Source organism: Salvelinus fontinalis, chromosome 6, assembly GCF_029448725.1.
Source record: "Salvelinus fontinalis isolate EN_2023a chromosome 6, ASM2944872v1, whole genome shotgun sequence".
NCBI classification, from domain to species: domain Eukaryota; kingdom Metazoa; phylum Chordata; class Actinopteri; order Salmoniformes; family Salmonidae; genus Salvelinus; species Salvelinus fontinalis.
The window spans coordinates 62,532,452-62,545,944 of record NC_074670.1 but is presented as its reverse complement, the minus strand read 5'-3'; the positions used below and the strand labels follow the sequence as shown (position 1 = coordinate 62,545,944).

At 39.4% G+C, this 13,493-nt stretch overlaps 1 protein-coding gene across 1 annotated transcript in view; it reads right to left on the bottom strand.

The window, feature by feature from the left end:
- The window catches only part of aga (aspartylglucosaminidase), a 31,901-nt gene that overhangs the window by 10,793 nt on the left and 7,615 nt on the right, over window positions 1-13,493 (bottom strand). The gene's annotated exons all lie outside the window — the stretch shown is intronic.

The following is a 13,493-nucleotide window of genomic DNA, read 5'->3' as shown; positions in this document are numbered from 1 at the left end:
ATGCAGAATGATATTTGCAGTTAATTAAAATAAATTGTACGAACTAGATTAATTGTGATTGAATTAGATGGTCAATCTGTACACCAAATTTCTCATTTCAATTGTTTAGTGGGCAATAGCTCCCAATCAGTTTTGGACACCTCCTTTCACTCCTGGGTGGAGACTAAACTAAACAACCGACAGCATACATTCACTTGTGTTCTAAAGATTTAAGAGCACCAAAACCCATTCAATTAAAGGGACATTTATTCCTGGGCAATAGAAAAGGTCCCAGAACCGCTGAGAGTATTGTAGAAAAAAGTCTTATTGACTTGGATTCAAATGAAGCTGTTGTGAGGAAATTGATTTGTTTGTCGAAAAGCGCTGCATGTGTCACTCCAAACAATGAGCGTAAAATAACCACTTTAATTCCTGTGTTCTGTCGTCATCAAAGTGATCAGTGACAGCGTTTTGACTGGCACCTGTTGAGGAATCGATGTAATTGAATAACTTTTTGTTCCCCACCATCTGGTTCTCTGTTAAAAACACTGTGAGGACTGATTTAGAAAGCAGCAGCTATGCTAATGTTTTCCTGGTGTTTCCCTGGTGTAAATGTAGATGTATTACAGTATTGAACGAAACACAATTGTTGTATACATAATTTCCTGTACATCTGAATACTGTGATTGTGATATCCTGGGACAGCTGTTATTTATCTCAATAAGGTATTTAAACACAGATGCTATTTCTTTCGCAGTAAAACTGTTATCTTCTAGTACCTAAAACTATGTATCAACTAAGTACAATCATTTCCAGCATTATCTCCCCAAATGATCCAAAAACCAAGATCTCAGGTTTGTTTTACATTTACCCATGATCACACAGAGTACACAATATAGTGTATTACAGTAGGCCTTATGTATTAACAAAATGGAGTAAACATTAGATTTACTAGAGTTACAACAAGATGATGTTGCACACATCCCAGGGATGCCATGACATTTGGTTCAAATAGTGGAGTTAATTTCCCCCTGAGAGACTTCCAACATCTTTAATTAGGCTAAGAGAGCACTGCACAGTGTAATCAAGCCTATCACCTCTGGGGGGCTATAGTCTTCAATATGAGGATATGCTTTGGAAAGACGTGTGGCCTTGAGAAGACCTTTTGTAAATTACCCATTTAATTGCAAAATACTTAGAACTTAAAGAAGCAGTAATGACTCAAAGCAACCTGGGTACCTATTTTATTATTAAGATCTAATTTACTCCTCATTCAGATTAATCTTACATTAGTCTTCAAAACATAAAAATACAATTTATAAAACAATCACATTTTCACAAGTAAAATTGTGTTCCAAACAGCAGACTTATTGACATGTAAAGTAAATAGAAAGTAAATAGGAAAGAATCGAATTGATAATTACTCTGGCAGTCTGAAAAGGGCACTGAAGTACATAAACCCTACAAATTAAACACAATTTGGTTCCTTTTGTCTATAGCACCACTAACTGCTTAAAGTAAAGACTTTATAAAACCACCTCTGTGACTGACTACTTTTGGTAGTCAAAATCCAAATGTAAAAACAAAATGTTACAAAATGATATATTTTTTTGTTTTGGTTTGATGGATGCACACAACAGTCCTCATTAGTGGAGCTCTTTGAGAAAGGGTGATGAAGCCTCTGTTTAATGCCATGAGACCATTGGGATAGGTTTAATTTATCTAGCACAGAGATTCTTCGCTCTGACAAGGGCAGCAGGGGGTCTTTGAAAGCAGGGCAGCATTTCAGCACTGCAAAGCTTTGGAAGTATTTCCCTAAAGTGGGTCTGGAATCAAAAGCTAGGGCTAATAGGCTACGCCTCGCGCGTTACAGCCTTAGACAGGCAATGTGATCCGGACTGGTTCGAGAACATTCATTTATTCATTGGCTGCTTCTTGTTAGGTACATGTCCGGACATGATAGCAACACATGAAAGTGTGGACAGAGAAATATGTTTGCTTGTGAAACCTTCATTACATTTACATTTGAGTAATTTAGCTGACGCTTTTATCCAGAGCAGTTAGGGTCAAGTGCCTTGCTCAAGGGTACACTGACAGATCTTTCACCTAGTTGGCTCGAACCAGCGACCTTTAGGTTACTGGGCCAACGCTCTTAACCTCTAGGCTACCTGCCACCGTGTAAGGATCACTCTTACACGGTCCTCTTGATTGTCATAATTTTCATCGCTTTCGTCTTGGTGGAAACGGTCGCCAATTAACAACTGGGTGCTGTGAGATATTCCTTGCAACTGCTCGTTGAGCAACAAAGATGTTCTCTTCCTGTTCATATGCTCAAGGTGGCAAAGGTCCAGACAATGTGAAACCAACACTCACGCAAAACATAAATAACAGATCTACAGAGACACAGCATCATAATGATGCCCAAGTCTAAGGATGTGTTTTTAAAAGCTTATCTTTGTAAAGAATAAGATGCTATTGAAGTAGTTTTATGTAAAGTGTGTACCAACGAAACCGGGGAAAATGGCACCAATGTCGACATTTCCACTAATGGCAAATATATCTTAGAAGCACATCTCCAGAGATGCAAGACTCATTTGTTGTGCATATAAACAAATGGTTAACTGAAAGAACAGTGACTGTGTCTTGGTAATTGTTAGTGTGGGGGATAAGTGAAGTTGTAATGAACATTGTCAGTACCTTATGTTAGATATGACAAGTGAACTCTTATTTACTGTAACAAGACAAGCAGCTGTGGTAAGTCAAGGCATCATTACCACTCCGGGCATTGTGCTCTTACTTCAGCTGAAATGTGCAGTCCATATAATAAAAAGTTTATTAAAATATTTTTGGACATGTGATAATGGCAATTGCATGGATATAATGTCAGACAAATGCTACACCTGCTCAAATTTAAACTTGGAACAGTTTTCTATCCTCAGATTGTGCAGCATTGTTATGTTCGCAAATATTAAAATAGCCACGGTATCGGTCATTGCTGCAGACAGACGCTGGTGGGCTTATGGGAAATTGATACAGGGATGGCCTTAGGTAAATTCTGGCAAATGCCAGACAGACTGGTCCATTTTCAGTTGAAAAGCTGGAGCTATAGAAGTGGCCCGTAAGGACCTATTTTAAGTTTCTGTAGTGCCGGTCCATCCTTAGCCCAGTGGACCTATCTAAATCGTTTTTTTGTTGTTGTTGCAAAATGATAATTATTTGGCTTCGAGGAGAAAAACGGGACTGTAGGGGCCTCCCCCCCCAAAAAATGGGCCAGTGTGTTAGAAATGCACACGCTGATTCTGGTCCCAGGCCGTCCCTGAATTGATGCATCCATACACGGACCATGACATCAGATGCTGATTCGAGCCAAAAAGTGCTGAAATGTAAGCCTCGTTGTGTCCTTGTCAACAACTTGGGTAACAAGTGAATGGAAATTGTTTTTAACGGAATCAGGTAATCATTACTAAATGAATTTGCTCTGGGACCAAGGATATAAGTGGGATAAATATATATCTCTGAGATGAAAACAAATGTCACTTATGTAATGAAAGGCCGTATGCGTATTGATTTTTGAGGTTACGCTCCTTCGATGCCTTTCATCGGTGGCCTGTTAAAATGATGAGTTTTCAATTTGGCATCTGTTTATGGTGAGCTGTCAACAATTACTGTACATGCAACTATCAATAATGTTTTTGTTGTCCTAGACATATGTAAATGACTTTATTGAGTGATTGAATAATTCTGAGAATGATTAACATTTACCATCCCTAGTAGGCTACTTTCTACTCAAATCACCACTACTACTACTACCATCATCATCATCATCAAAACCATTGCTAACATTATCCTCATATCATTAAAACTACTAGCATCATCATCACCAAAACCATGGCTATCACCTTCGCCATCACCAGCATCGTCAGACATTAACACAATAATGATTAATTTCCCCACGCTTAAAGACAATGTTCATTATTCCAATAACAGATGGACCCTGTTAACTGCACATGTCTGATGAGTGTTGAAGTGTCAGCTTCAGCTTGGGAAACAGCTGGGAGGACACGGCCTTGTGTTTTGGAGCTGGTCTGCACTCTTCAATTATTCAGCCCTCACAGCTGTCTCATAGCAGGCTGCCTCAAGCTCTCTGGCCCCTTATAGCTCTCATATCCTTCATTTCATACTAGTTTGAGTTTTACTGGCCAGGACGCATTGTAAATGGACTCCTCACAGCTCTGTAATTAATTAATTAATATCAATGCCTCAAGCGCTTGACCCCAGAATCCGAAACATTAATATAGCCTAACATTCTTCTTCTTTGAAAAAAATATAATAATCTCACACCGTCTCCCTCCCAATGAAGTCATTTACTACCCACTGGGCACACTACGTCCTTTCAACGTGGATAATTGGGTAATATTTGGTTGAGACGTTGATCAATGAGATTACAAGCCCACGAAGCATCGTTACCCATCGCTCCACAAAGGCCACGGCCCTTGCAGAGCAAGGTGCAACACTACTTCTAGGTTTCAGAGCAAGTGACGTAACTGATTGAAACGCTAGTAGCGCGTACCCGCTAACTAGCTAGCCATTTCACATCCGTTACACTATATTCACCGACTCAAAAAGACAGCCAAAAGTCAGTTGAATTTCCAATGTGTTATCACAATGCTTTCAACCATCTAAAAGCACAACCAAATTCCAATGGAAAAACAATGTCTGATTTTTGGTTAAGTTGTCGCCCAAATGTCTATCACTGCGCTTTGAACCATTTAAAACACAGCAAAGTTCAAATGGGAATACATTGTCAGATATTTTGTTTATTCACACAACAGATTGTGATATCACTGTTCATCTAATAGCACAACCACATGACCTGGATTGCAGTTGAGATTACATTAAAAGTACATGGTGCAAGTGATCAATGCTGTTTGAGATTCTTCGCAGATTATTACAGCAATTGTGAAGGTCTTCACAGACCTATGATGACCTATGCATGCTATCTTGAACATGCACACTTTATAGGATTTCATAACAAGACATTTATACGATATGTGGATATGTTACTCATTTTGAGGTTGAATGTTACATTAGTTTGTAAGATGGCCATAATGAGGTCTAAGAGCACGGGACGGGGGTTAACATATAGAATTGTTATAAGATGGTCATACCAAGGATCAGATAGCTATTTGATTTAGAGTATAAAATAATAATAATAATAATATTGGATGAAACATTGAATTTGGTCTTACTGCTATTAGCGCATACAAACGCTTTGAAAAACATTTTAATACATGGCAAACATACTCAAATAAAAAAAAGTTTCTGTCCTAGAGTGCCTTCGAAAAGTATTTAGACCTCTTGACTTTTTCCACATTTTGTTACATTACAGCCTTATTCTACAATGGATTAATTAAAAATATAAAATCCTCAGCAATCTACACACTATACCCCATAATGACAAAGCGAAAACAGGTTTGTTGAAATTTTAGCAAATGTATTAAAAACAGAAAAACCTTATTTACATAAGTATTCAGACCCTTTGCTATGAGACTCGTTATTGCGCTCTGGTGCATCCTGTTTCATCCTTGAAATATTCCTACAACTTGATTGGTCCACCTTTGGTAAATTCCAATGATTGGACATGATTTGGAAAGGCCCACAATTGTCTATAAAAGGTGCCACAGTTGACACTGCATGTCACAGCAAAAACCAAGCCATGAGGTCGAAGGAATAATTTTTTTATGTACATATTCTTATTAATTTCTTTACACTTGTGTGTATAAGGTAGTTGTTGTGAAATTGTTAGGTTAGATTACTCGTTGGATATTACTGCATGGTCGGAACTAGAAGCACAAGCATTTCGCTACACTCGCATTAACATCTGTTCCGAGACAGGATTGTGTCGAGGCACAGATCTGGGGAAGGGTACAAAAAAATGTCTGCAGCATTGAAGGTTGCAAAGAATACAGTGCCCTCCATCATTCTTAAATGGAAAAAGTTTGGAACCACCAAGACTCTTCATAGAGCTGGCCACCCGGCCAAACTTAGCAATCATGGTTAGCAGATGTTATTGCGAGTGTAGCGAAATGCTTGTGCTTCTAGTTCCAACAGTGCAGCAATATCTAACAAGTAATATCTAATAATTCCACAAGTACCTAATACACACAAATCTAAGTAAAGGAATGGAATAAGAATATATAAATATATGGATCAGCAATTTCAGAGCACATAGGCTAAGATATAATAGATAGTATAGAATACAGTATATACATATGAGATGAGTAATGCAGGATATGTAAACATGATTAAATTGGCATTATTAAGGTGACTAATATTCCATTTATTAAAGTGGCCAATGATTTCAAGTCTGTATGTAGGCAGCAGCCTCTCTGTGAAAACCTGCTCCAGAGTGCTCAGGACCTCAGACTGGGGCGAAGGTTCACCTTCCAACAGGACAACAACCCTAAGCACACAGCCAAGACAACGCAGGAGTGGCTTCGGGACAAGTCTTTGAATGTCCTTGAGTGGCCCAGCCAGAGCCCGGACTTGCACCCGATCGAACATCTCTGGAGAGACCTGATAATAGCTGTGCAGCAATGCATTCCATCAAACCTGACAGAGCTTGACAGGATCTGCAGAGAAGAATGGGAGAAACGCCCCAAATAGAGATATGTGTGTGTGTGTGTGTGTGTGTGTGTGTGTGTGTGTGTGTGTGTGTGTGTGTGTGTGTGTGTGTGTGTGTGTGTGTGTGTGTGTGTGTGTGTGTGTGTGTGTGTGTGTGTGTGTGTGTGTGTGTGTGTGAAAGAGAAAGAGTACCATTCAGAGGGTGAATGGGCAAGCCAAAATATTTAAGTGCCTTTGAACAGGGTATGGTAATAGGTTCCAGGCGCACCAGTTTGAGTGTGTCAAGAACTGCAACGCTGCTGTGGTTTTCAGACTCAACAGTTTCCTGTGTGTATCAAGAATGTTCCATCACCCAAAGGACATCCAGCCAACTTGGCACAAGTGTGGGAAGCATTGGAGTCAACAAGGGCCAGCATCCCTGTGGAACGCTTTTGACACCTTGTAAAGACCATGCCCCAATGAATTGAGGCTATTTTAAAGGCAAAAGGCGGTGAAACTCAACATTAGGAAGGTGTTTCTAATGTTTGTACACGCAGTGTATATTTCTCTGTTTATGAGTGGAAATACTTGGGAATAGATAGACGCAGCCCATAGGCAGATTTGGCGGATTGAGACACAGCCCATTCAAAAAAACATATCTCTAGCTTAAACAGACAGATTTGATGGATTTTTGTATTATTATGTTAATTAGATTGACACGCGGGTGCAGATGGCGACTCTAGGGGGTTTTAGGCTATGTACTGTATTACTAAAGTAATGTTGAATTGTGTTGTTTGACAACGGAACCAAATACACTATATATACAAAAGTATGTGGACACCTCTTCAAATTGGTGCATTCGGCTATTTCAGCCACACCCGTTGCTGACAGGTGTATAAAATTGAGCACACAGCCATGCAATCTCCATAGTCTATCATTGCCAGTAGAATGGCCTTACTGAATAGCTCAGTGACTTTCAACGTAGCACCGTCATTGGATGCGTGGCACCGTCATTTTGTAAAATTTCTGCCCTGCTAGATCTGCCCTGGTCAACTGTATGTCCTGTTATTGTCAAGTAGAAACATCTAGGTGCAACAATGGGTCAGCCGTGAAGTGGTAGGTCACACAAGCTCACAGAACCACCGAGTGCTGAAGCACGTAGTGTGTAAAAATCGTCTGTCCTCGATTGCAACACTCTCCTGGCATCCGCCATTGGACTCTGGATCAGTGGAAACGCGTTCTTTGGAGTGATGAATCACACTTCAGCATCTGTCAGTCTGACAGACGAATATGGATTTGGCGGATGCCAGGAGAACGTTACCTGCCCAAATGCATTGTGCCACCTTTAAAATTTGGTGGAGGACGAATAATGGTCTGGGGCTGTTTTTAATGGTTCAGACTAGGCCCCTTAGTTCCAGTGAGGAGAAATCTTAACTCTACAGCATACAATGACATTCTAGAAGATTCTGTGCTTCCAACTTTGTGGAAGCAGTTTGGGGAAGGCTCTTTCCTGTTTCTCCATAACAATGCCCTTGTGCACAAAGCAAGGTCCATACAGAAATGGTTTGTTGAGATCGGTGTGGAAGAAATTGACTGGCCTGCACAGAGCCCTGACCTCAACCCTATCAAACACCTTTGGGATGAATTGGAACGTCGACTGCGTGTCAGGGCTATTCGCCCAACATCAGTGCCCAACCTCACTAATGCTCTTGTGGCTGAAGGGAAGCAATTTCCCGCAGCAATGAGTGGAATGCCTTCCCAGAAGAGTGGAGGCTGTTATAGCAGCAAAGGGTTAACCAACTCCAAGGTAATGCCCATGAATTTGGAATGAGATGTTCGACGAGCAGGTGTCCACATACTTTTGTTCATGTAGTGTATCAACAGGAGACATATCTACTGCTTGGATAGTTCCGTCTGAGCCACTGGCTTCATCCCATTCTTTAACTTGTATTTTTGGTTGAGATGGAATCATGAATCCAACATATAATTTGTTATCTCATCACAAGTTAATCGGCTATTTATTGTATTTCAAAAGTGATGTTGAATTGTGTTTGGTTGTCAGTGCAACCAAACATCAACATTTGAAGGAGATTTATATTCTGCTTGGATTGTTCCATCTGTGCTACTGACTTATTCTGGCATTAATTACAGTTTGCCTACAAATAAAACATTTATATGTTGGATTCACGTCTCCATCTCAACCAAAAATCTAAGTTATAGAATAGGACTAAATCAAATAAAATTTTATTTAAAGTGCATGTTGATATTTGGTTGCGTTGACAACCAAACACAATTCAATATCACTTAGGAAATAAAATAAATAGACTATTTACTTGTGGAGATGTTAACAAATGAAATGTTGGATCAAAATCAAACAGAGCTTGAAATATTTAGTTGAATTCTGGGTTTAGTGTATTTTTTTAGTTGAATTCTGGGTTGAATTGAAACAATATATTTTGATGACTTCCCAAATGCTGTATAGGCCTAAATAATATAATTATGATATATGACTGATAAAGTATGGTCACATTTTATTTGCTCTTTTAAGTCTACCCTTTGGAATTACTCAGTGAATCTATATAGTTTTTAAGTGGAGTTCTCTCAACAATCTTTCTCATGGTAGCACATTGGTAATAGTCATAGACAAATATCATAGCTATGCAGGGCTTGGTTAAAACTCTGGATGGGAGACCAGATGGTAGCTGTAGATAGATCAATTCTCCAGTATGAGGTGCCACCCAGCCTGTTGTTTTTTTCTCTTCTGATAGTGTATAAAATGTTTAAAATCTGACGTTGTTTAAAGGTACAAATTCAATATATGTTTTACAAGGTTTGTCTATGTTGAAATGTGGTCACCATGACATGACATAATCCTGTGGTTGAAATTTGACCCTCAAAACAACAGTTGATGACTTTTTTTCAAATCCAATGTATTTTACACGTAAAAATACATTGAACAATTCAATTACATTAAGAACACGTTGATGAAACCAGTCCGTGCCCAGTGGGTTGCAGATATTAGTCTATTTTTATCAGACCGTCTCTTTTTTCAAGATATCTTTAATTATTGACTCGTCCCCTGAAGGAAAGTGGTTAAAGACCCGCTCTTTCTCCTCTCAGAGCCTGCCTTGAAGAAAGAAATGGATCTTTGGGTGAGCGAGGCGTCCTGGTGAGATGAGTCTAATTATCTCTAAGAAAGCAAGTTGGAAAATGTTTTTTAATTAGGTCTGACGCTGAATCGGTGCGCTGAGAATTTGTGCATTGTGATGGATGGTGCGGGCATCTCCTTAGTGTCTGCGGATAGAATAATAATATGAGGAGGGGTGGAGGGACTCTGGGGGCGGTGCCGGAGGAAGTGGGCGAATGAAGCCCAATCCCATGATTATCATGGGGCAGGTGAGGGAGGGGGAGAGAGAGAGAGAACCCCCGAGCGACTGAGCAGTCCTGTTCCAGCACAGTGGATTGGTTAGCCCATCTTCACACTTCCCTCTCATCTCAGCAGGGGGGTTCCACAGTCGCCAAGCCCTTAATGCCTCTCCTCTTCCCCAAACTCTCCAGCTGCTTCGCGGATAGCATGCAAAATACATAATCAGTAGATAATCACAGTCAACTGCTGTGTTTTGAGTAGGCGGAAGTGGTGCTTCGGGGTGGGTGGAAAGTGTTGCGTTCAAACACAAAATTGAATCATGCAAAATTAGATATGTGTATATGTTATATAGGGCCCTGTGTTTTGAAGAATCATGTCACATGACCTGGAGTTAAGCCTTTTATTTAAAGCTTGTTCAACAAACTGTCCCCTTTTTATGGCAAATGGTCCAGCACCATCCTGAGACAATTGCTTTCATTTTTGGTGTAATTGTCATTTATGGTAAAGGCTTAAAATAAAGGTTAAAATCTAGATCATGTGACATGATAGTCCAAAACACAGGGCCCTAGTTTATGTAGCCTACGTGTGATGTATGTCAAAACAACTATGTATGCAAATTAATCCCAGAACAGAGCATGTGATAATACGATTATATCTACGCTAACTCGATTACAAGCTTGAAAGGCTACTGGAGGTGTGCTTTGGCATTTGAATGCCATCGTAACACAAACCTTTTTTGGGACAAATTCACACTGTATGAAAAGCCTGGATAGTATTTTCTACAGAAATAAACACATGTTGAGTCACACAGTTCCTGAGTAATACACGTACCCAAAAGACTGTGCAAGTGGATGGTCTGAATACAATGAGCTGCTGTATTTATTGCCTTCATATAATTATTGGAGGAGTCTCACCTAAACTGACTATTCATAGGACCTTGGCTTCAGGACCTTGACTTTATTCAACAAAAAGTAATTACATTCAATTTTGTATTCAATTTGAAGTTTTCCACCTGATCACAGCATTCCACTGTCTAATTTCCTCAAAGGGACACACTGGCCTGCACACTGCTCTGAATCCTCACTGAACTCTTGGAAGATGAATGGCAGGGATTGAATGAGTCCTAGTCCCTTTGATGTGGACTAATGGAGAGACCCTGTTCCACCGCTCTCCTCTGTATTCTCATTGACTACCGAGCCGACTGGAAGTGCATTTAGACACCCCATCTGATGGTCATCTGAGAAGCTGGTGTTACAGTTAAGGTTAGTCCAACAAGTTGTGTTTGTTTCATTTTGGTTATTTCTCAATATCCACACTTAAACGTACATAAATGCATGTGCACACACACACACACAGAGATACTTCAAACGAGACCAAGGCTCATCATCAATCAACTGGTAGTCAAAGGGGAATTCAACTGAGGAATAAATCAATGAAAAAGAGGAGACCATGGTTCCTACTACTCTAAAGGGACATGATGATTTGGTAAGCATATCATATGATGTGCTATGTATAAGGCCATCCAAAAACAGCCCGCCATTTCATGGTCTATTTCTCCCTTACAGAGTGGATGACATTCTGCTTTGTCACACTGCCACGGCTCATAGCTTCAGAAGGCCTCTTGACAAATTAACCCACGGCAGGAGAGTCACTCAGCCCTGTCACTCCTATGAATTTATCATGAGTAACGTCATTCACTCCACGGACAGACTGCTTTACCGTTCCTCTCAACACTCATCACATCCTCAGAGCTGAGGAAGGAAAAGACTGGGTCAAACTTCAAGTCAACATTATAACATTGGAATGAGAAAAAAAAGGTAACACTTCCTTTAAGCACATTTATAATGCCTTGAAGACAAACACAGCCTTACTGAAATTGTTTTTAGGGTCCAGTTCACTCAATTAAATATACATAATTTCGCTTAATGCTGCAGGAAGAAACATCACAATAGTCATGATTTTGTGGAAGTACCCCTCTGTAGGATCAAAGGGATCAACAATTGAAATAGTGGTAAAACAAATTCTAATATGGATAGCCTATTATCATTATCATTAGTAGTACCCCAGATTGAATACCATTAGATTTGGTTATGCCTCATTTAAAAATGTTTTAGGCCCTAGTAAATAAAAAATATGTCATTGGCTTCCGCATTATAAATGTAAAGGAGGATCATAATTTGGTCACTTCTTTTAGGCCTAGCTGATGGAGTAGAAGAAGTGATTGTGGGTTCTCAATTTGGATGTCTCCCAGAACTGGTTCTCAAAATGGTCTTCTATCTTGGGAGCAATGCATGGACCCCTGATGTGTTCTCACAGCTTGTCCTCAACATATTGATGAAAAAGGAGTGCATGAGTTTTTGATTATAATTTAGCATCCGATCGTGTCATCCAGTAGATGTACTTGGTCCATTGTGATCGCTTTAGGCATGCTATGTTCTATTAATATTACTGTGTATGATCTTAATCCTTCTAGCAGGGCATTTAAACATCTAATGTTACATTTGTGTCACTTAATGGTGAATGTAATCAATGTTTTAACCACAATCAAATAATTGTACTTTATGAATAGTCTTAAATTCCCCATAAATCTGTTGTAGAATATAGCCTCAAATCACGCGGCGAGCACTCAATAAAAAACTTACAGACATATTACTGTAGCCTGTATCACACAGCAAAATGTCAAAGCAAAAAAGATCTATGCATTAGAAAACATATCTTGTTATCTTCCTAAACCCTGCATTATGCCCTAATATGCTGATTTAATGGTAATAAACCTACTAGATAGGTCTTTTCAAAAAGGAAAACATCACTCGCTCCTCCAATCAGTTATCGCTAGGAACAAAGTTTCATTGCCATAGGAGACCAATTTCAAGTCAATTATATAAACTCCCTGCTGCTCCTGCCCTCTGCAGAGCACTACCAAGTAGCCATGTGAGGCTCCTCTCATCTTGAAAATCTATGGAGGTCATTATTTTCTTAATTGCAAACTTAACTTACTAAGGGCTCTATTTTATCAAATCTAACGCTATGTGAAATCTAAGCGCAGGCGGTAGCGTTATAGGTTCAGGGGTGTGTCAGATATTTTAGCTTTTTTCGCTATTACAATTATCGGCGAATTTGCTAGTATTGGCACGAAAGGGCTGGCCAATCAGAATGTGGCCAATCAGAATGTGCTCCATGGCAAAATATGAGGTTAATTCAAGTTGTGTATTGCCTTGGAATCAACTCCAATTCCAATGTTAGTCCTTTATAGTTTGTTAAATGGCTTATAGAAACTAAATAAAATGTAAACCTATCTTTGCTAAATACGTTAACTGAAACCCATTTACAGTCCACATTGTCCTAAGTAATTGAATGGCTTCAATAGTAATCACACTTATATAGAGGCCATGCCTACTGTAAATTGCATTATGGCTGAGCATGGAGATGCCAAACATTGTCAATAAGCAAGATGAAATTCATTAATGACAAGGCCTAAAAAGAGAATGAATAATTCTAATCAAAATGAAACAACAACTTGTTTTAAATAGGCTATGTCACACTT